Consider the following 24,958-nt stretch of genomic DNA (forward strand, 5'->3'; position numbering starts at 1 on the left):
TAAAAAAAACCTGTCACACCTTTTATATTGCAAAAATAGTACTTTTCCTACTAGCTAATGTTATCTAATATTTACACCTATGCATTGCTGCTTGCATTGGAGCTGACTTTAACGGCTGCTTCTTCTGACTGAACCCAACTGAACTGGTGTGGTGGATTCACTTTCAGTGTGTCTAGCAGTTGAGAAGAGGCGTCCGGCTTTGCTTTAGGGCAAATGCTCTTAGTTTTTCTTCTATTGGTTGTTTTCTGAGGTGCAGCTCCAATGGTAAAGATAGTCTTCTTAGGTTCTAACAACAAGGAGGCTTTTACTTTGTCCGATGTCGAGACTTTCTTTGGAAAAGAACTTTGTTGTTGGCAAGACTTTTCCTGAGGTGCACACCCACTGGATTTAGCCTGGCTGCTGATTTTAACAGCCTCTTCTTCTGACTGAACCCAACTGAATTGATGGGTTGGATTCACTTTCAGTGTGTCTAGCAGTTGAGAAGAGGCGTCCGGCTTTGCTTTAGGGCTAATGGTCTTATTTTTTCCTCTCCTATTGGTCGTTTTCTTAGGTGCAGCTCCAATAGTAAAAATACTTTTTTGTGATTCCAAACAAGCTGAGGCTGTTATTTGGTTCAATCCAGAGGCACTTTCAGGTCTATCAAATTCCGTCTGGATTGAGGTCTTCTGTTGAGGTGCACACACAATTGTCTCTGCTTGGTTGCTGATTCTATTGGTTGCTAAGTTGGACAGAAAGACCATCTCTACCAACTGGATTTCAAGATTTTCTCTTTTCTCCTTTTGTTTTCCAATTTGATCTTCCATGTGTAAATTTAGATTGTTGATTTCAAGCAGTTGTTTTGTGACCATTTCTGTGTCTTCTAAAACTGTCTTGTAACCCTCTGAGTAGCTTGGTTTCTTTTCCACCTTGAAGAATTCTGGATCTTCTCCTCAAGTTCTCTGATTTCCTTTCGACTCTCTTGTCTAATCTGACGCTCCTGCTCAATACTTTTTTCAGAAAACAACCAGTCTTCATCAGCCTTAAGTGCGTCCTGCTAGTATTTCTTGAGGAGGTCCAGTTTTTTTGCGATGTTCCTTTCCCTCTTGGCTAAACAGCTTTTTAGCTTATTGCGCTGTGAGATCAATCCATTAAGATCGTTGACGTCAGTTTCTTCTTGAGACTCCTCTGATAGTGAGTCTTCTGAATCAGAATCACTGGAATTGTCATCCTCACTATCTGAATCAGAGGGTCCAAATGGATATTCTCTGGGGGAGGGAGAGTCCAGACTGTGCTCATCGGTCTGCTCATCAGTGTAGCTGTTGTCAGGGGACATTGAGTAGTAAAACTCCAGATCACCTTCAAAGTCACTCTGACTAAATTTCCTGTCACCATCAGAGATTTGAGATGAATTGTCTTGAGAGTCCAGACTGTGCTCATGGGTGTAGCTGTTGTCAGGGGACATCATATTGTTGACCTCCAGATCAGCTTCAAAGTCACTCTGACTACATTGCCTGTCACCATCAGAGATTTGAGATGAATTGTGTTGGGGGATGAGAGAGTCCTGACTGGTCTCCTCTCTGGAACTTTCCTCGGGGAAGACAATCATGTTATAAAAGTCGTCGTCCAGGATGATGTCACTCTCATTTTCAACAATATCGGACCAGAGTTTTGTAACTTTTTCTTCCTGTTGCATCATTTTTCTCATTCTTGATTAAAGAGCATTGGAATATTTCTCAACATAAAGGTCTTTTCTCAAAGCAATAGATTGAACCATAGTGTACTTTATAACACACATTAGGAGTTCCATTCACTGCCTTAAAACAAGGAGCATGAGAGGTCCCGCAGCGTGACTGGAGCGGCGGGCACGGCGCGTCAGTCCGTCAGCAGCGTGTAAAGCCAGAAACTGGCTTTACTCACCATACAGAAAACACCATAGAGATCTTGGTACACCAAGGTGTGAGACAAGAAACACACCTTCAAGAAGAAGACTTTACACTGCCGCTGTCTTTACTGAGTCTGAAAGTGACACCAAAATGAAGACAAATACAACAGGCTCATTTCCACCATGCCTTCCCATCTGTCCAAGGGTCCTTGGGCAAGACATTTAATCCTGTTTTTGTCCTGGTAGTTTCAGGTTGGCGCCAATATTTAGCAATGTATGAATGTGTGTGTCTATTGGGGAATGGGACTGTGAATTTAAAGCAAGCCTTCTAAGAAGGTAGTAAAGCACCAACTGCATAAGTAGCACATGTTGTTAACTATTTATTCAGATGTTCACCGGTAGAACAATCTGACAGTGAGATCAATTCAAATGCACAGAATTGTGTGTTCCTGTGACACTTGGATGGGAACTTGGTGACTAAAGGCCATAGATGTTTAAAGATAAAAGCATGTGCACCTGTACGGCTGCTGTGGCTCTTTGGATTATCCATGCCTGTGGAGGGTCGTAGAGAGGAGTGGCTGCAATCATAAGGAGAGTACATGTGTGTTTGAGAGTTCCCTTTAGAGTCGTTGAAAGCAGAAGCTATGATTGTTGTGCGTATGATAAGTGTTTTGTGAAGTATTCCCTTGTAAATTGATGTACCGATGATGCTGTTGGACGGAGCTCTTAAGCCACATTCTAATTAAAGCACAATTTAGACCTTCAGTTACATAGGCTTTTGCAGGAAAAAAATGTGCAACCGGGTTGGGAACAAGCACTGATCGCATGAACAGCACTTGCACTGTCCACAGGATTCGAGGGAATAAAACCATTAAAAATCTGTATGACACAACTACATCTTTCACAACAAATACTCTTAAGACTATCTGTTTTTCAGTTGGGATAGGGCTTGTCCAACAGACTGAAGCTGTTGGGCAAGAGGAGTCCACACAGCCAAGTTCTGGCATCTTGGATGTATTTTTGCTACAAGAAGATGTAAGGTTTTTCAGCATTGAAGGAATTCATGATCAAACATTGTATGTTTACAGAAAGTGATCCTGCAGAATTTCTGAACATCCTGCTGTGACCCGGATTCGAACCAGGGTTGCTGCGGCCACAACGCAGAGTACTAACCACTATACGATCACAGCTGACAAGTGATAGTGGTGACAGTTCTAGTCTTTGTTGCTCTCCAGAGCTTTTTTTGTCAGAACACAGGCCCCACTGCCCCAGAGCAATTAAAAGCCACCAGACAAGAACTAACTAGTCTGGCTCCAGGGTGGGGGCACTGGTAACTCTTATTAGGGGGAGTAGGTGGATCTAGTAATGAAAAGGTTTTTGGTTGAATCGCCCTTAGTCTGGCCCGTTTCCCAGGACCAGTTTGAGGTGGAACACCACCAAGGTACCGGCTCCTTGGATCATTCGGGCATGCAAACCCCTCCACCACGATAAGGTGGCGATTCAGGGAGGGGGTATTTATCAGTCACTAGCCAATCACTAAAAATTACGGTGGGGAAACTGAAATGCTGGGAGAAAACCCACAAGACTGCCCGGCTTTAATTTGGTTCATGATCTATATATGTTAGTGACTGATATTTTTTATTTTTTTATTTATTTATTTGTTGGATTATTTGTTTTATGTTTTAATTTTATTTATCATTAATTGCTTATTATATAGTTGATATGTATATTTTATTATTATTAATATTAGTATTATTATTAGTACTATTATATTTTTACTATTACTAACTACTATTTATACTTTTATTACTATCAGTTTTAGCCACATACAGCTCAGACAGCCTAACAGAAAGAGGACACGTAGATGCACAGCGAGGGCGAGTGGCGTGTAGAGGTGATGGTGAGGGCAGATGGCGCTCTTAGCCTCTAATTTACTTTAAAAAAATCTTTTTTTAGAATCTAGGGAAAGCCGGAGAACCCGGAGAGAACCCACTAATGCACAAAGGAACACAAAAACTATTCTTGACATAGTGATTACCTTATTACCTTGTGCTATCCAAGGCCCTTTAACATTGGGAGTGGGGTCATCTGGACCCCACAAGACATATAGCATATAAACGCTCGGGTTTCCTTGGACTAGGGGCGGCTGAAATTCCTGGGTGGTTTCTCTTTGTGTCAGCCTTCCTCTGTTGTTTGCCTTAGCTCATCTTGCCTGGTTTTGCCCTCATTTATTACTTTTGGAGTTTTTTGCCCTGGTGTTGACCTTCTCTTTTGTGTCTTTACGTTTCAGATTCTTTTCAGTTTGCTGTTTTTTGTGTGGTATTTCTGTTTTCCCTTGTTGTTGAAATAGCCATGCTCTCCAATTTGTTATTTCCTAACCCCCCTTCATTCATGTCCTTGTTTTCTTATCCCTCTTTGTTGGTGCAATACCTGTAATAAATGGCCTAGCTGCCATTTATTGCTGATCCCTCACTGGTTGTTTTGTTTTGTCTTTATGTTACATATTCATCCCTTTTTAAGTAGGCAGCATGGATTAAAAGGGATGGAACAGTGGGGCTGGGGTGGCACCAATTCAGGCAACATTATAAGAACTTCATGGTTCCTTCTCATGAAGGAGCTTTGAACCGCTCTTGGCCTGGCTCGTCACTTTGGACCTGTCTGCCATGGGTAACAAAAGCAGGGGAGTTAGCCCCAGACATCTTTGCTCCTAGAATCACTCCAGCTCCCAAACCCCTCCACACCTTTAACGTTGGTTTACTGAGGGCTCTGTATTTATATTTGTATGCTTGTCCAGAAATATTTTTCATATTTTGTTTAAGAACTTTATCTCTATATATTTTTGGATATTTCATGTATCACTATATTTTTCTGTAAAGCAATCTCTGTACGTAGAGATATTTATGAGTTTATCTTTTTCAATTTGAGAGACAATATCCTAACAATTTTGTATATTTGTACATAAATCTATTTTTTTAGTTTTATATTTATACTTTTTAAAACAAAGATCATAAGAAACTTCAAGTCAAACAGAGATAAACTAACTAAATGAATATATGAATAATACATAAAAACAAAGACTTACAAATATTTATCAACTTCAGACTTGTTTCTCTCCATCCAAATAAAAAATAAATCTTTAAAAATAAATTAATGACAACTTAAATTTATCTTAGTAAAAAACACTAACATTTTTTAATATTAAATAATTCAATATAAATTCATTTAAAAACCTGTCACACCTTTTTATTACTAAAATATTTATTTTCCTACTAACTAATGTTGTCTAATATTTACACCTATGCATTGCTGCTTGCATTGCTGCTGACTTTAAAAGCCGTTACTTCTGACTGAACCCAACTGAACTGATGTGGTGGATTCACTTTCAGTGTGTCTAGCAGTTGAGAAAAGGCGTCCGGCTTTGCTTTAGGGCACATGCTCTTAATTTTTCTTCTATTGGTTGTTTTCTGAGGTGCAGCTCCAATGGTAAAGATAGTCTTCTTAGGTTCTAACAACAAGGAGGCTTTTACTTTGTCCGATGTCGAGACTTTCTTTGGAAAAGAACTTTGTTGTTGGCAAGACTTTTCCTGAGGTGCACACCCACTGGATTTAACCTGGCTGCTGATTTTAACAGCCTCTTCTTCTGATGGAACCCAACTGAACTGATGTGGTGGATTCACTTTCAGTGTGTCTAGCAGTTGAGAAAAGGCGTCCGGCTTTGCTTTAGGGCTAATGGTCTTGTTTTTTCCTCTCCTATTGGTCGTTTTCTTAGGTGCAGCTCCAATAGTAAAAATACTTTTTTGTGATTCCAAACAAGCTGAGGCTGTTATTTGGTTCAATCCAGAGGCACTTTCAGGTCCATAAAATTCAGTCTGGGTTGATGTCTTCTGTTGAGATACACACACAATTGTCTCTGCTTGGTTGCTGATTCTATTGGTTGCTAAGTTGGACAGAAAGACCATCTCTACCACCTGAATTTCAAGATTTTCTTTTTTCTCCTTTTGTTTTCCAATTTGATCTTCCATGTGTAAATTTAGATTGTTGATTTCAAGCAGTTGTTTTGTGACCATTTCTGTTTCCTCTAAAACTGTCTTGTAACCCTTTGAGTAGCTTGGTTTCTTTTCCCCCTTGAGGAATTCTGTCACATTTTGGATCTTCTCCTCAAGTTCTCTGATTTCCTTTCGACTCTCTTGTCTAATGTGACGCTCCTGCTCAATACTTTTTTCAGAAAACAACCAGTCTTCATCAGCCTTAAGTGCCTCCTGCTCATATTTCTTGACGAGGTCCAGTTTTCTTGCGATGTTCCTTTCCCTCTTAGCTAAACAGCTTTATAGCTTATTGCGCTGTGAGATCAATCCATTAAGATCGTTGACGTCAGATTCTTCTTGAGACTCCTCTGATAGTGAGTCTTCTGAATCAGAATCACTTGAATTGTCATCCTCACTATCTGAATCAGAGGGTCCAAATGGATATTCTCTGGGGGTGGGAGAGTCCAGACTGTGCTCATCTGTGTGCTCATCGGTGTAGCTGTTGTCAGGGGACATCGAGTAGTAAAACTCCAGATCACCTTCAAAGTCACTCTGACTACATTCCCTTTCGCCATCAGAGATTTGAGATGAATTGTCTTGAGAGTCCAGACTGTGCTCATGGGTGTAGCTGTTGTCAGGGGACATCATATTGTTGACCTCCAGATCAGCTTCAAAGTCACTCTGACTACATTGCCTGTCACCATCAGAGATTTGAGATGAATTGTCTTGGGGGATGAGAGAGTCCTGACTGGTCTCCTCTCTGGAACTTTCCTCAGGGAAGACAATCATGTTATAAAAGTTGTCGTCCAGGACGATGTCACTCTCATTTTCAACAATATCGGACCAGAGTTTTGTAACTTTTTCTTCCTGTTGCATCATTTTTCTCATTCTTGATAGCTGATTTGTTTTCTTTGTGTCTTCTTGAGTTGAAGGAATGCTGATCTCTGGGGAGTATTTATGCATTTAAATCCCATCATGCCATGATGTAAAATGACATCATTGCATGTTATCATGTGATGACATGATTTAATATCACCAAAGGATGACATCATATAATGTCATCCTTTGATGATGTAATCATTGAATGATGTCATCACTGAATGATGTCATCTCTGAATCACGATACTACATACAATATTTCCCTCGTCTTCCATGCAGGACCAGCAACTACGGAGAACCACCCCACCTGTACCACAGTTGAAGAATGTCCATCACTGATCCTTCCTCATCAAAAACCCTCCTGAACATTTCTGATGCTTTGTGAAACATTTATTAAAGAGCATTTGAATATTTCTCAATATAAAGTTTTTTTTCTCTCTCAAAGCAATAGATTGATCATCCGTATGATAGTTACGTCTGTTCTCTGTGATAATCTTTCTCAGCGTATCTCCTGCAGATTTGGTCGTTGTTTTCTAAATCATCCCTAAATTCATAATCAAAGAAATAACTTTTAACATGAACCCAAATGTGGAGTAAATTTGTTCTGTATCAGAAATTTCTGCACAATTACAGAATATAACTTTGTTATAACTTGTTCTCTTTCAACTATGTGAGGTTATCCAAATATATTTTTTCTTACCAGTGTTCATCAATTATAAAACTTTTTTTAAAGGTAATTCAACATATTGGATTCCTGAAATTGTTTTTATTTTATTTTATCCTACAGGGAATTGAGAACATCAAGTGAGAAGGATCACGGAGATCTTGACAAGCTGGAGCCTCAGAGTTGTACAATAAAAAATATATTTTTTATGTTTCTTTCTCTTTTTTTAATTTTTTTCAAAGGCAGATGACCAATAAATAAAATGTTTTTGACAATCTAGTTTTATTTTTGATATTTTCCAACAAGACAGAAGAGGGGAAACTGACTAAGTGTTTAAACTAGTTTCAACCTGATTTCCTGCAAGATTTGATTCAGTTTGACAGACTATTAATTGCACCAAATGAAGATAAAACAGAGGTACATGATCAGTTTTCAATTTCCTAAGATCATTAAGCTATCCTGACTGTGACACCAATTTTAAAAATCCTTTATCTTCATGATTTTGTAACTTACAATTGGGATATTCTAAAACCGGTGCATATAGTGCAGCATAAAAACTCAAACAGGGATTATGACAGTTGTCAGCATTTACAGCACATACAGTTAAGAGCAGACGAGCAGCAGGTTACAGGTGGAGATAAACGTGTGGCCCAGCAGCCATAAAATAGCTGAACTGGATTCTCAGCTGAAATACAGCAGTGTCCAGGTTAATAAAAGTTCATCTCAAAATGTAGCAGTATCCACGATCTTGGAACACAATTAAGTGGTAATGGTAAATGCCAAATACTTACAAAGCACTTTTCTACCTTCTTTGAAGGCCCAAAGCGCTTTACAGTCACACACACATTCACCCAATCACACACACATTGGTGGCAGCTCCCCTGCCTGGCACCAACTTTCCACCAACCTTCCAAATGTTGTAAGTTTACAGAGAATGATTATTCAGACTTTCTGAACATCCTGCTGTGACCCGGATTCGAACCAGGGTTGCTGAGGCCACAACACAAAGTACTAACCACTATACGATCACAGCTGACAAGTGCCAGCGGTCATAGTTCTAGTCTTTGTTGCTCTCCAGAGCTTTTTTTTGTCAGAACACAGTTGGACTTCAAGAACAGTAGAAATGCTAAGTTTGTTATCTTCATACACAAATATAGGAGAGACACATTTTCACATCACAATCACTGCAGCTGACCACTCTGGTCTTTTATCACAACACTTTTGCCCCTTTTAGTCAAAAACATTTTTCTATTCTCTCTTTACTTAGTATCAACCTAACAGCGGCATGTGTGTAGAAACGGGCTTTAATCACCATACAGAAAAACACCATAGAGATCTTTGTACACCAAGGTGTGAGACAAGAAACCAACCTTCAAGAAGAAGACTTTATCACAACAGCTGTCTTTACTGAGTCTGAAAGTGACACCAAAATGAAGACAAATACAACAGGCTCATTTCCACCATGCCTTCCCATGTGTCCAAGGGTCCTTGGGCAAGACATTAAATCCTGTTTTTGTCCTGGTCGTTTAAGGTTGGCGCCAATATTTAGCAATGTTTGAATGTGTGTGTCTATTGGGGAATGGGACTGTGAATATAAAGCAAGCCTTCTAAGAAGGTTGTAGAGCACTACATAAGTAGCATATGCTGTTATCTATTTCTTCAGATTTTCACCGGTAGAAGAATCTGACAGTGAGATCAATTCAAATGCACAGAATTGTGTGTTGCTGTGACACTTGGATGGGAACTTGGTGACTAAAGGCCATAGATGTTTAAAGCTTAAACCATGTGCACCTGTACGGCTGCTGTTTCTCTTTGGGTTATCCATGCCCGTGGAGGGTCGTAGAGAGGAGTGGCTGCAATCATAAAGAGAGTACAGGTGTGTTTGAGAGTTCCCGTTGGAGTCGTTGAAAGCAGAAGCTATGATTGTTGTGCGTATGGTAAGTGTTTTGTGAAATATTCTTTTGTAAGTTGATGTACAGATGATGCTGTTGTACGGAGCTCCTAAGCCATATTCTAATTATAGCACAATTTTGACCTTCACTTACATAGGCTTTTGCAGGAAAAAAATGTGCAACCGTGTTCGGTGAGAAGAAGGAACATGCACTGATCGCATGAACAGCACCTGCACTGTCCACAGGATTGGAGGGATTAAAACCATTGAAAATCTCAATGAAACACCTACATCTTTCACAAGAAAAACTCCTAAGACTATCTTTTTTCAGTTGGGATAGGGGTGTCCAACAGACTGAAGCTGTTGGGCATGAGGAGTCCAGACAGCCAAGTTCTGGCATCTTGGATGTATTTTTGTTTCAAGAAGATGTAAGATTTTGCAGCATTGAAGGAATTCATGATCAAACATTGTATGTTTACAGAAAGTGATTTTTCAGAATTTCTGAACATCCTCCTGTGACCCGGATTCGAACCAGGGTTGCTACAGCCACAACGCAGAGTACTAACCACTATACGATCACAGCTGACAAGTGATGTTGGTCACAGTTTTAGTCTTTGTTGCTCTCCAGAGCTTTTTTTGTCAGACCACAGGCCCCACTGCCCCAGAACAATTAAAAGCCACCAGACAAGAACTAACTAGTCTGGCTCCAGGGTGGGGCACTGGTAACTCTTATTAGGGGGAGTAGGTGGATCTAGTAATGAAAAGGTTTTTGGTTGAATCGCCCTTAGTCTGGCCCGTTTCCCAGGCCAGTTTGAGGTGGAACACCACCAAGGTACCGGCTCCTTGGATCATTCGGGCATGCAAACCCCTCCACCACGATAAGGTGGCGATTCAGGGAGGGGGTATTTATCAGTCACTAGCCAATCACTAAAAATTACGGTGGGGAAACTGAAATGCTGGGAGAAAACCCACAAGACTGCCCGGCTTTAATTTGGTTCATGATCTATATATGTTAGTGACTGATATTTTTTATTTTTTTATTTATTTATTTGTTGGATTATTTGTTTTATGTTTTAATTTTATTCATCATTAATTGCTTATTATATAGTTGATATGTATATTTTATTATTATTAATATTAGTATTATTATTAGTACTATTATATTTTTACTATTACTAACTACTATTTATACTTTTATTACTATCAGTTTTAGCCACATACAGCTCAGACAGCCTAACAGAAAGAGAACACGTAGATGCACAGCGAGGGCAAGTGGCGTGTAGAGGTGATGGTGAGGGAAAATTGCACTTTCATCCTCTAATTCATTTAAAAAAAATTTTTTTTAGAATCTAGGGAAAGCCGGAGCACCCGGAGAGAACCCACTAATGCACAAAGGAACACAAAACTTTTCTCCAAATAGTGATTACCTTATTACCCTTGTGCTATCCACGGCACTTTAACTTTGGGAGTGGGGTCATCTGGACCCCACAAGACATATAGCATATAAACGCTCGGGTTTCCTTGGACTAGGGGCGGCTGAAATTCCTGGGTGGTTTCTCTTTGTGTCAGCCTGCCCCTTTTGTTTGCCTTAGCTCATCTTGCCTGGTTTTGCCCTCATTTATTACTTTTGGAGTTTTTTGCCCTGGTGTTGACCTTCTCTTTTGTGTCTTTACGTTTCAGGTTCTTTTCAGTTTGCTGTTTTTTGTGTGGTATTTCTGTTTTCCCTTGTTGTTGAAATAGCCATGCTCTCTAATTTGTTATTTCCTAACCCCCCTTCATTTATATCCTTGTTTTCTTATCCCTCTTTGTTGGTGCAATACCTGTAATAAATGGCCTAGCTGCCATTTATTGCTGATCCCTCACTGGTTGTTTTGTTTTGTCTTTATGTTACATATTCATCCCTTGTTAAGTAGGCAGCATGGATTAAAAGGGATGGAACAGTGGGGTTGGGGTGGCACCAATTCAGGCAACATTATCAGAACTTCATGGTTCCTTCTCATGAAGGAGCTTTGAACCGCTCTTGGCCTGGCTCGTCACTTTGGACCTGTCTGCCATGGGTAACAAAAGCAGGGGAGTTAGCCCCAGACATCTTTGCTCCTAGAATCACTCCAGCTCCCAAACCCCTCCACACCTTTAATGTTGGTTTACTGAGGGCTCTGTGTTTATATTTGCATGCTTGTCTATAAATCTCTTTTCATATTTTGTTTAAGAACTTTATCTCTATATATTTTTGGATATTTCATGTATCACTATATTTTTCTGTAAAGCAATCTCTGTACGTAGAGATATTTATGAGTCTATCTTTTTCTAATTGTCTGTCTAAGACAATATATCCTAACAATTTTGTATATTTGTATATAAATCTATTTTTTTAGTTTTATATTTATACTTTTTAAAACAAAGATCATGAGAAACTTCAAGTCAAACAGAGATAAACTAACTAATTGAATATATGAATAATATATAAAAACCAAAACTCACAAATATTTATCAACTTCAGACTTGTTTCTCTACTTCCAAATAAAAAATAAATCTTTAAAATAAATTAATGACAACTTAAATTTATCTTAGTAAAAAACACTAACATTTTTTAAGATTAAATAATTCAATATAAATTCATTTAAAAACCTGTCACACCTTTTTATTACTAAATTACTTATATTCCTACTAGCTAATGTTATCTAATATTTACACCTATGCATTGCTGCTTGCATTGGAGCTGACTTTAACGGCTGCTTCTTCTGACTGAACCCAACTGAACTGATGTGGTGGATTCACTTTCAGTGTGTCTAGCAGTTGAGAAGAGGCGTCCGGCTTTGCTTTAGGGCACATGCTCTTAGTTTTTCTTCTATTGGTGGTTTTCTGAGGTGCAGCTCCAATGGTAAAGATAGTCTGCTGAGGTTCTAACAACAAGGAGGCTTTTACTTTGTCCGATGCCGAGATTTTCTTTGGAAAAGAACTTTGTAGTTGGCAAGACTTTTCCTGAGGTGCACACCCACTGGATTTAGCCTGGCTGCTGACTTTAACGGCTGGTTCTTCTGACTGAACCCAACTGAACTGATGTGACGGATTCACTTTCAGTGTGTCTAGCAGTTGAGAAGAGGCGTCCGGCTTTGCTTTAGGGCTAATGGTCTTATTTTTTCCTCTCCTATTGGTTGTTTTCTTAGGTGCAGCTCCAATAGTAAAAATACTTTTTTGTGATTCCAAACAAGCTGAGGCTGTTATTTGGATCAATCCAGAGGCACTTTTAGGTCTATCAAATTCTGTCTGGATTGAGGTCTTCTGTTGAGGTGCACACACAATTGTCTCTGCTTGGTTGCTGATTCTATTGGTTGCTAAGTTGGACAGAAAGACCATCTCTGCCACCTGTATTTCAAGATTTTCTCTTTTCTCTTTTTGTTTTCCAATTTGATCTTCCATGTGTAAATTTAGATTGTTGATTTCAAGCAGTTGTTTTGTGACCATTTCTGTTTCCTCTAAAACTGTCTTGTAGCCCTTTGAGTAGCTTGTTTTCTTTTCCACCTTGAGGAATTCTGTCACATTTTGGATCTTCTCCTCAAGTTCTCTGATTTCCTTTCGACTCTCTTGTCTAATGTGCCGCTCCTGCTCAATACTTTTTTCAGAAAACAACCAGTCTTCATCAGCCTTAAGTGCCTCCTGCTCACATTTCTTGAGGAGGTCCAGTTTTCTTGCAATGTTCCTTTCCCTCTTAGCTAAACAGCTTTTTAGCTTATTGCGCTGTGAGATCAATCCATTAAGATCGTTGACGTCAGATTCTTCTTGAGACTCCTCTGATAGTGAGTCTTCTGAATCAGAATCACTTGAATTGTCATCCTCACTATCTGAATCAGAGGGTCCAAATGGATATACTCTGGGGGAGGGAGAGTCCAGACTCTGCTCATCTGTGTGCTCATCGGTGTAGCTGTTGTCAGGGGACATCGAGTAGTAAAACTCCAGATCACCTTCAAAGTCACTCTGACTAAATTTCCTGTCAGCATCAGAGATTTGAGATGAATTGTCTTGAGAGTCCAGACTGTGCTCATGGGTGTAGCTATTGTCAGGGGACATCATATTGTTGACCTCTAGATCAACTTCAAAGTCACTCTGACTACATTGCCTGTCACCATCAGAGATTTGAGATGAATTGTCTTGGGGGATGAGAGAGTCCTGACTGGTCTCCTCTCTGGAACTTTCCTCGGGGAAGACAATCATGTTATAAAAGTCGTCGTCCAGGATGATGTTACTCTCGTTTTCAACAATATCGGACCAGAGTTTGGTAACTTTTTCTTCCTGTTGCATCATTTTTCTCATTCTTGATAGCTGATTTATTTTCTTTGTCTCTTCTTGAGTTGAAGGAATGCTGATCTCTGGGGAGTATTTATGCATTTAAATCCCATCATGCCATGATGTAAAATGACATCATTGCATGTTATCATGTGATGACATGATTTAATATCACCAAAGGATGACATCATATAATGTCATCCTTTGATGATGTAATCATTGAATGATGTCATGACTGAATGATGTCATCTCTGAATCACGATACTACATACAATATTTCCCTCGTCTTCCATGCAGGACCAGCAACTACGGAGAACCACTCCACCTGTACCACAGTTGAAGAATGTCCATCATTGATCCTTCCTCCTCAAAACCCCTCCTGAACATTTCTGATGCTTAGTGAAACATTTATTAAAGAGCATTGAAATATTTCTCATTATAAAGTTTTTTTTCTCTCTCAAAGCAATAGATTGATCATCCGGATGATAGTTACGTCTGTTCTCTGTGATAATCTTCCTCAGTGTATCACCTGCAGATTTGGTTGTTGTTTTCTAAATCATCCCTGAATTCATAACCAAAGAAATAACTTTTAACATGAACCCAAATGTGGAGTAAATTTTTTCTTTATTAGAAATCAGAAATTTCTGCACAATTACAGAATATGACTTTGTTTTAACTTGTTTTCTTTCAACTATGGGGGGTTATCCAAATATATTTTTTCTTACCAGTGTTTATCAATTATAAATCTTTTTTAAAGGTAATTCAACAGATTGGATTCCTGAAATTGTTTTTATTTTATTTTATCCTACAGGGACTTGAGAACATCAAGTGAGAAGGATATCTGAGATCTTGACAAGCTGGAGCCTCAGAGTTGGACAATAAAAAAATATATTTTATGTTTCTCTCTATTTTTTATTTTTTTCAAAGGCAGATGACCAATAAATAAAATGTTTTTAACAATCTAAGTTTATTGTTGTTATTTTCCAACAAGACAAAAGAGAGGAAACTGACTTTAAGTGTTTAAACTGGTTTCAACCTGTCCTGTCCTGACTGTGACACCAATTTTAAAAATCCTTTATCTTCATGATTTTTTAACTTAGAATTGGGATATGCTTAAACTGGTGCATATAGTGTAGCATAAAAACTCAAACAGGGATTATGACAGTTATCATCATTTACAGCACATACAGTTAAGAGCAGACGAGCAGCAGGTTACAGGTGGAGATTAACGTGTGGCCCAGCAGCCATAAAATAGCTGAACTGGATTCTCAGCTGAAATACAGAAGTTTCCAGGTTAATACAAGTTCATCTCAAAACGTAGCAGTATCCACAATCTCGGAACAAACGCAATTAAGTGGTCATGGTAAACGGCAAATACTTATAAAGTGCTTTTCTACCTTCTTTGAAGGCCCAAAGCGCTTTACAGTCACACACACATTCACCCAATCACACACACATTCACAAACACACACATTGGTGGCAGCTCCCCTGCCTGGCACCAACCTTCCAAACATTCTAAGTTTACAGAGAATGATTATTCAGAATTTCTTAACATCCTGCTGTGACCCGGATTCGAACCGGGGTTGCTGCAGCCACAACGCAGAGTACTAACCACTATACGATCACAGCTGAGAAGTGATGGTAGTCACAGTTCTAGTCTTTGTTGCTCTCCAGAGCTTTTTTGTCAAAACACAGTTGGACCTCAAGAACATTAGAAATGCTAAGTTTGTTGTCTTCATACACACATATAGGAGAGACACATTTTCACATCACAATCACAGCAGGTGACCACTCCGGTCTTTCATTCACAATACTTTTGCCCCTTTTAGTCAAAAACATTGTTCCATTCTCTCTTTACTTAGTATCAGCCTTAACAGCGGCATGTGGGTAGACACTGGCTTTAATCACCATACAGAAAACACCATAGTGGTCTTGGTACACCAAGCTGTGAGACAAGAAACCAACATTCAAGAATAAGACTTTATCACAACAGCTGTCTTTACTTAGTCTGAAAGTGACACCAAAATAAAGACAAAGACAACAGGCTCATTTCCACCATGCCTTCCCAAGTTTCCAAGGGTCTTTGGGCAACACCGTGAATCCTGTTTTTGTCCTGGTAGTTTAAGGTTGCCGCCACTAAGTAGCAGCTGTTAACTATTTATTCAGATTTTCACCGGTAAAAGAATCTGACAGTGAGATCAATTCAAATGCACAGAATTGTGTGTTGCTGTGACACTTGGATGGGAACTTGGTGACTTAAGGCCATAGATGTTTAAAGCTAAAATCATGCGCACCTGTACGGCTGCTGTGGCTCTTTGGGTTATCCACGCCCATGGATGGTCGTAGATAGGATTGGTTGCAATCATAAGGAGAGTACATGTGTGTTTGAGAGTTCCCGTTAGAGTCGTTGAAAGCATAAGCTATGATTGTTGTGTGTATGGTAAGTGTTTTGTGAAGAATTCTCTTGTAAGTTGATGCACCGATGATGCTGTTGTACGGAGTTCCTAAGCCACATTCTAATTAAAGCACAATTTAGACCTTCAGTTACATAGGCCTTTGCAAGAAAAAAAAGGGCAACCGGGTTGGTTGAGAACAAGGAACATGCACTGATCTCATGAACAGCACCTGCACTGTCCACAGGATTGGAGGGATTAAAACCATTGAAAATCTCTATGAAACACCTACATCTTTCACAAGAAAAACTCCTAAGACTATCTTTTTTTCAGTTGGGATAGGGGTGTCCAACAGACTTAAGCTTTTGGGCATGTGGAGACAGCCAAGTTCTGGCATCTTGGATGTATTTTCGTTACAAGAAGATGTAAGGTTTTGCAGCATTGAAGTAATTCATGATAAAACATTGTATGTTTACAGAAAGTGCTTATTCAGAATCTCTGAACATCCTGCTGTGACCCGGATTCGAACCGGGGTTGTTGCGGCCACAACGCAGAGTACTAACCACTGTACGATCACAGCTGAGAAGTGATGGTGGTCACAGTTCTAGTGTTTATTGCTCTCCAGGGCTTTTTTTTGTCAAACCACAGGCCCCACTGCCCCAGAGCAATTAAAAGCCACCAGACAAGAACTGACTAGTCTGGCTCCAGGGTGGGGGCACTGGTAACTCTTATTGGGGGAGTAGGTGGATCTAGTAATGAAAAGGTTTTTGGTTGAATCGCCCTTAGTCTGGCCCGTCTCTATCGTGTCAAATTAGCGCCTAAAGTATTGCGCATCAAAACAGTAAAACCGCGCATCAAAACCCCAAATCTGCGAATCAAAATGCATAAATTGAGAACCAAAACCCACAATTTGCAACCAAAAGCTATAACCCAAAGCACAATCCTATTTCTCAGCTGGCGATTTGTTTTCTCGCCATTCCTGTTTTTGAGTTGCAGTTTTATTTTGAAATTGTCTTTTTGAGTTGCGCTTTTATTTTTTGAGTTGCGCTTTTATTTTTTGCGGTTTTGATTCTAAAACCTGTCGACACGTAAAAACAGCGACATGTCAGTCAAGGGGAGGGGAGGCGGGACATCCCTGAAATCCAGAAGCTCATTGGCTGCCGAATAACACCGAGTCTTACGTCAACAGACCAGTTTAGAATGTGCCGGTAAGTTTTACATGTTTTTCAAATCTTTTACTATATTAAACGATCAAACTTGTACTTTATTTAACCAGAGGACACCAGCACAGTCAGATGAGGAGCTCCACCAGTAGCTGCTAGTGAAAAAAAATGTTGGAAATTTAGATGTTGCATGAAAAACTATCAGCATTGTTCTCCCGTGTTAGCATGCTAGCTAGCTCAATGCTAGCGGGGTATGTATGCGTCTGCACTATGCAGACTGGCAGAATTCTGGTTCAGTGAATCAGAGCAGAGTAAATTGTAGCAGACCAGCAAAAACGTGCTTTATTCCCCATAAAATTAGTCCAGTATTAGACATCAATAGAATTATTAGTTTCTTTTTAATTAGGTGGTGGTTTTAAAATGGACTATTGCTGTATGTCTGTTGTTTTCTATAAGGGCCGTTGTTATGCATGCCATAACAAAAAAGGCAGGAATACTGAGGTAGCAACGAAGTGGATGTCCACAACTTCTTTAAGGTAAAGAAAACAATTTTAATCTTATTTTTTCTCTTCTTTTTTTGTTTAATTGACTTTGCTGGTTTTGTTTCTTTCCAGATGCAGGCTCCAAAGACGGCCCTGGTGTAATGCAAAGGCTGTCCAGCAGGCTCACAGACATCTCCTGTTAACTGAAAGAGAAGCATTTAAAATAGTTGTCCATTTTGACCTTGATTGCATTGACAACATGCCCAGGCACACTGTCTGCTTCCCATTTCTCAGTGCCACCTGCACGAAAACAGTGACTTTTCCACCTCAAGTCTTTTGAGGAGTTTTAAAAACAGTTATTTTAATTTCTCTGAATTGGGGTTCAGAATTTCACAGAATCTAAAACACTTGACTCTGTGTTTCAAAGATCTTTGCAAAACCATCAGTCTTTTGTACAAAACACATTTAATGGTCAAAGATTAAAAAATGAAGCATTACAAAATACCAGTGGTGATTATTAGCCATTTCTTTTCTTAAGGGGTGCAGTATTTTGTAAGGCAGATGAGATCTGTTCACATTGTTAGTTTTTGTTACATCCTGCTGAGATGACATGCATAGATCAGTACATAAATGTTAATGTCTTGGCCATGGTTTTCCGATGTCCCACAAGGGTTGAACAATAGTGACAGGTCTGAGAGGAGAGAGGACAAGCCACAGAGGGAACAACAACTCCAACAGTTTCCTGGGGCCTGTTTCAGAAAGAAGGTTAAGTGTAAACTCTGAGTGCGTTAACCCTGAAATCAGGGAAACCCTGGGTTTTCCGTTTCAGAATGGGAGGTTTGTTAAACCAGAGAAAGCAGAGTAAGTCAAACCCGTTTCTGAAAGAGAGGTAACTTATACTCGGAGTCAGTGTCCATGGTTACTTACGCTGTGAACCTAACCTGGTCGGGAGCAGGTTTTATTCTCTAAACTCAAGGTTTCTGTCGGTCCCCTCCCCTTTTTCTACAGAACTCAGCGGCACGAGTGCTGACGAGAACCAGAGGGCGGGAACACATTACACCGGTTTTAAAATCGCTGCATTGGCTCCCTGTGCGTTTCAGGATTGATTTTAAAATTCTTTTAATGGTTTATAAATGTTTTTATGGTCTTGGGCCTTCTTATTTAAATGATATTCTTTTAAAATATGAGCCCTCGCGGACCTTGAGGTCTTCCAGTGCTGGCCTCTTAGTTGTTCGCAAGGTGAGGACCAAAACTTATGGTGAGGCTTAGTTCTGCCATTATGGTCCTCGCCTGTGGAACGGCCTTCCGGAGAACCTCCGGGCCGCAGAGACTGTAGAGGTTTTTAAGAAGAGGCTCAAGACTCACCTTTTTAATTTAGCTTTTAGTTGATTTTAACTGCTAATTTATTCTATTAGTTTTAATATACGCTATTTTTTGTATTTATTTTAATTTTATGCATCTTCTTCTCAATTTTATGTTTTTTTTCTTCTTCTTTTTTATGTTCATTGCCCAAATTTCCGTCACACAGAGACAAGTGACAAGAATGGCTTGTCCTTTTTTGGAGGACCCAATAGACGAGGAGGCTGCATTAATTCCTAGAGAATTACATTTACGTCGTGCGAGGATTTTGAGACCTAGACTCGATTTTTTGTCATTTCCCCATACGTTTTTGTTTGAGCGTTACCGTTTTTCGTTGCAGTCAATTACATATATACAATGAAAACAACATTAGATATTGCTATGTAGATGTTTCATATGTCAAATATTGTCAACAAAGCCTACATCCATGACATGCTCCCCATGGACCTGATTGAATTATGTTTTTATACTTCATTTTTAGCTGCTGCCATGTTCTTTTAATTCCTGCAGGATTGCATCTACATGAAAATGAAATCAGGGACATTGAATTAGATTAATGAAACAATTACTTTTTGGAAACACAATTTGCTAGTTCTGCTTACTTTCTTAATCCCATATAAACCTATACCAGTTGATCAATACAAGGGTAGACAAAAGTTCACTTTTGAAAACACAATTGCATGTATTAATATTAAACTGACCAACGTTTGCAAGAGGGGAAGGTTAACAAAAAAGTCCTCTAAACATTACCGACGTTAAATGCATTTTTCCCCAGATTGGTTCTGTACACTATGCAGCATTTCATGCAATTACACCAGGAATAACACTTCAAAAGTACACCTAAATATCGCCATTTTTTATTTCACACCTTACTCTATTTAAAAAGTTATTACAGTCAATATTTTATAACAATGATTTAAATGCAAACTTAGGCATTAACTTGAGCAGCTGTGTTCTCCCACGCTAACTGTCTCTGTTTTGCAGATGCAGCGGTGTTGCTTTTCTTCTGGAATATGTTCTCATATTCACTGTAACTCTGCAGCAGCACGTCAAGTTTAGCTGGCGAAAAATACGGAGACTTCTTTTTTTCACGGTTGCCATGGTGACTCGTAATATCTGCACTCCATTGATAATGGCTTCTTATAGTCGCGGTGCGCACGCTTAACTCCGAATCAGTCCACTCAGAATTGATTGACCTAACTCCGATCAGCTGCTCTGAAACAGAAAACTCAGAGTTGTTAATCTCTCGATTGACCAACTCAGAGTTCAAGTTTAACCTCAGAGTTGGTTGAACCTCCTTTCTGAAACAGGCCCCTGCTCTGCCTGGTTTAAGTTAGTCTGTCGTCCAATGTCCACAGCATCCTGCACACAAAGAAAAATGTATTTAAGACAGTTAAAATCAGAATATATATATATATATATATATATATATATATATATATATATATATATATATATATATATATATATATACACACACACACACACACACACATTAAATAATACTCAGTAGCTGCATATTGTGAAAGTTAACTTCCTTTGTGAACCTGCAATCTTTAAGGTTGAGAATAAAATGGTTTGGGAATACAGTTCAGAATCAGAAAAACTTTATTGATCACACATGTGGGAAATTTGTTCTGGTACCTCAAATAAATAATGTGTTTCTGAATCATAAATTTACTTTTCTTTTTTTTTTAAATAGGGATGAACTTGATCCCAAACTAGGAAAGGTGGCACTTTTCTTACAGAAATATGTTGCTTTGTTCAATCAATCTGTAATCCCTAAAGGTATATTGAGAAACCTTATAAATTAAATTATACATGAATGTATTTCTTGAAAAAAATCTTTGATTAATCCTAGTGACAATTCACGGGCAATTATTCCCAGGTTTACAAGACTGATCCTGACACTGTGGTAAAAAATTGACTTTGTTTAATCCATAAAAGCCATGAAAAGAGCTGGAAAACCCCGCTAGCATTGAGCTAGCTAGCATGCTAACACAGGAGAACAATGATGATAGTTTTTCATGCAACATCTAAATTTCCAACATCTTTTTTCACTAGCAGCTACTGGTGGAGCTCCTCATCTGACTGTGCTGGCGTCCTCTGGTTAAATAAAGTACAACTTTGATCGTTTAATATAGTAAAAGATATGAAAAACATGAAAAACTTACCGGCACATTCTAAACTGTACTGTTGACGTAAGACTCGGTGTTATTCGGCAGCCAATGAGCTTCTGGATTTCAGGGATGTCCCGCCTCCCCTCCCCTTGACTGACATGTCGCTGTTTTTACGTGTCGACAGGTTTTAGAATCAAAACCGCAAAAAATAAAAGCGCAACTCAAAAAATAAAAGCGCAACTCAAAAAGACAATTTCAAAATAAAACTGCAACTCAAAAACAGGATTTCAGAATGGCGAGAAAACAAATCAGCAGCTGAGAAATAGGATTGTGCTTTGGGTTATAGCTTTTGGTTGCAAATTGTGGGTTTTGGTTCTCAATTTATGCATTTTGATTCGCAGATTTGGGGTTTTGATGCGCGGTTTTACTGTTTTGATGCGCAATACTTTAGGCGCTAATTTGACACCATACGTCTCCCAGGACCAGTTTGAGGTGGAACACCACCCAGGTACCGGCTCCTTGGATCATTCGGGCGTGCAAACCACTCCACCACGATAAGGTGGCGATTCATGGAGGGGATAATTATCAGTAGCTAGCCAATCACTAACAATTACTGTGGGGAAACTGAAATGCTGGGAGAAAACCCACAAGGCTGCCCAGCTTTAATTTGGTTCATTATCTATATATGTTAGTGACTGATATTTATTTATTTATTTATTTTTTACTTATTTATTTATTTATTTGTTTGATTATTAATAATAATAATACTTATTATTACTATCAGTTTTAGCCACATGCAGCTCAGACAGCCTAACAGAAAGAGAAGGTGTAGGTGCAGACAGTGAGGGCGGGTGTCGTGTAGACGTGATGGAGAGGGAAGATGGCGCTCTAAGCCCTTTAATTCCCTTTTTAAAAAGTCTTTTTTAGGGAAAGCCGGAGCACCTGGAGAGAACCCACTAATGCACAAAAGAACACAAACATTTCTGTACATAGTGATTTGTGCAGAAAAGAACCTTCCAGACATCTAACCATCTATCCATTCATCCATCCATCTATCCATCCATCCATCTTTTTCCGCTCATCTGGGTTGTGGGGCAGTGGGGAAACTGGAGTGCCCAGAAAAACCCCACAGGTGTTTTTTTCCAATATTTTTAGTTTACTTTTGGTGTGAAGAACTTTCTCACTCTGGTAAAGAACCTCCTAATTCTTCTGAAGCACTTTGATCTTGTTTTTGTTTTTTCTTCTTTGGAAGATCCACCTTTTAGATTTTCTTCACTGCCAGTTGGATTTTCTTCTGAGGTTTTGTCTGGTAGTTTTTCCGAGGAAGCAGCTGGTGTTAGGTAAAATTCTGTTGGTGGTGGAGCATCCCCAGTTATGGTTTTTAGTTCAGTTCTCGTCCATCATTAGGAAGCAATTATAGAAAAAAAATTGCAATTAGAAGTTGTAGATTTTGAACGGCGTGCGTGTGGCAAACTTGCAAAAGTAGCTTTTTCCTATTAATTGCACATTTAACAAAATACTGTAAAAATGTAATGCATGCATCCATGGCTAGAAGTAAAGAAAGTGATATAACACTGGATATGAACATATAAGGAATGTCGGTGTTGTTGCTAAGTAACTCCAAATGTTTACTTTTGCTGATTCTTATGAAACTCTAATCAATCTGTTCGTTATCCCCAGGCAACCAAAAAATAAAATGGTTGCTATGGAGATGAAACCAACAGAAAAGCCGCCATTTTGAAAAAAGGGTATTTATATTTCAACATATCACATGCAGGTCTTACCAGTATTAACATCTTAAGCAATGTATTTTTCAGATTCAGTTGATGGGGACTGCACTGCTAGTACTTTTAGCCACATTAGCATAACTAGCATACAGTAGTTAGCATTATTAGCATCTTAATCAATGTGTTTTTCTGAGACAGTTAATGATGCAGATAGCAATGCTAGCACTTTTGGTTAGCATTGCTATTTAGCTATTTTATTAGGCTAAAATATATTAAAACAAGGGACGCAATCACACTGGGGAGGGAAGATTGGGGAGGAGACCCTTCAACGGTGGAGGCTTACCAACGGAGCACGGGGCCAGCCCATGTGGAGGAGATCGGTAACCAAAGATTAAAACAAAAGAAAACAACCCACTCTGTGGCAAGCACTTACGTGAAAAAACTAAATCCACATTCAAGCCCCAATCGAGCCTCCACCGTTGTCGCCGGACACGCTCCGTCCAAGCACATGGCCCTTAAAAGAGGTGGTGGTGGGGGGGGTTATGAAACAGGAGTAGGCAATATGGTTTTAGGGCAGCTGAAAAAACAGCAATCATTGCCCACCCTTACTCACTCATACACCAACACACCATAAAACCAAAATCTAAAAACAGGATAAAAACCAGCACATCTGACATTATAATACACTTGAAAGCTCAAACATTTGATTTTGAATGATACAGGCCCTTTAAATAAGCTTAAACCTAAAGATTAACATGTTGTATTTAATGAGAACTACATTTCTCATTAAAAATATCAAATATCCAGATGAAGGGAGGAGGTGCAAAATTTTCATCACATAAAAGTGTTTTAGTTTAATTTTCCAATTTATTTATTGTTGGAACGTTGACATTTTTCCAGTTTATTATGATCATTTTTCTCCCTGTTACTAATATCATATGTACATTTCCTTGTTCCCTCTTGAAGATATTATAAATCACACTAAGCAGATGTAGCTGTACATTTGAAGACAATTTATTTTTAAGGATTTTTTTAATTTTTTTTAAAAACTTTGATCCAGTTTTCTGTAATAAAAGGGCCCTCCTTAAATATGTGTTTGTACGCCTATTGTTCGTCTTTTTCTCCTGCATAGCGCTGATAATAGTTTAGTGGATTTAGAAATAGTTAGAGGTGTAGAGAAGGATCTCATTTTTACTTTCCAATCAAATTCTCTCCATTGTTGACTTTAATTACTTTTATTACAGCTTTTACACAATTCATCTCACAAATGATTTTCAATGATAGCCATAGTGTTCACGGGGGAGATTTCTGGGAGGAGTTCGGTGAGGCCATGGAGAAAGACTATCGGTTGGCCTCGAAGAGATTCTGGCAGACCGTCTGTCGTCTCAGGAGGGGAAAGCAGTTCTCTAAAGGCACAGTTTTCAGTGCAGGTGACTTCAGCTGTTGACTTCGATTGGATTGTCAGGCAGTGGAAGGAATACTTCGAAGCTCTCCTCAATCCCACTGACATGCCTTCTTTTGAGGAAGCAGAGAATGAGGACTTTGAATGATGCGTGCACTTAGGATTAATCCGCAGTACTCTACGGATCACAATTTAAACAAAGTAAAAAGCACAAAGGAAAAAGGAGACAATGTGACTTTCGGTTTAAACTTTTCTTAAAATCTTGTGGAAATGCAAAGTTGCAAAGCTTGACCATTTCATTTGGTAATAAACATATCAAACCTGGATGCATGTACAGTGGTCCCTCTTTTATCCCTGGGGTTACGTTCTAAAAAATTGCTTGCAATAGGTAAAAAGTAGCATTATAAATGTTTAAATAAGCGACTCGTCGCATTTCGGGCAGACACTCGGCAGAATTGCAGTTTACTCCCCTAGGGCGGGTCTGTTAATTAACCCACCTGCTTAGCGTCCTATTTAAGTCAGGTGTACAATTGTTCATTCTCTCTTACCTTCAGCGCTCATTCTTCGCCGGTCTCCGAGCCCGCGGGTCTCCTTCTCTTTCGGCGTCTTGCCATGTTCCCCCGTCCTTGGGAAGGATGATCCCCATCTTTCTGATGTGGGGTTTTGGTTTCGCCGCGTCTGCTCTCCTTAATTTCTCCTCCGCTCCGC

At 39.2% G+C, this 24,958-nt stretch overlaps 1 long non-coding RNA gene across 2 annotated transcripts; it reads left to right on the plus strand.

Moving 5' to 3' along the window:
* Positions 1 to 17,161: 17,161 nt before the first annotated feature.
* Positions 17,162 to 18,140, plus strand: LOC111948760. 2 transcript variants are annotated; one of them, XR_002874744.1, is made up of 3 exons: positions 17,162 to 17,205; positions 17,617 to 17,696; positions 17,775 to 18,140. It is a non-coding gene; the product is annotated as an uncharacterized LOC111948760 (long non-coding RNA). The 2 variants fall into 2 exon arrangements; XR_002874743.1 differs by lacking the exon at positions 17,162 to 17,205 and having other exon boundaries at positions 17,364 to 17,696; positions 17,775 to 18,139.
* The last annotated feature ends 6,818 nt before the right edge of the window (positions 18,141 to 24,958 follow it).

The sequence above is a fragment of the Oryzias latipes genome, chromosome 2, assembly GCF_002234675.1.
Source record: "Oryzias latipes chromosome 2, ASM223467v1".
NCBI classification, from domain to species: Eukaryota; Metazoa; Chordata; class Actinopteri; order Beloniformes; family Adrianichthyidae; genus Oryzias; species Oryzias latipes.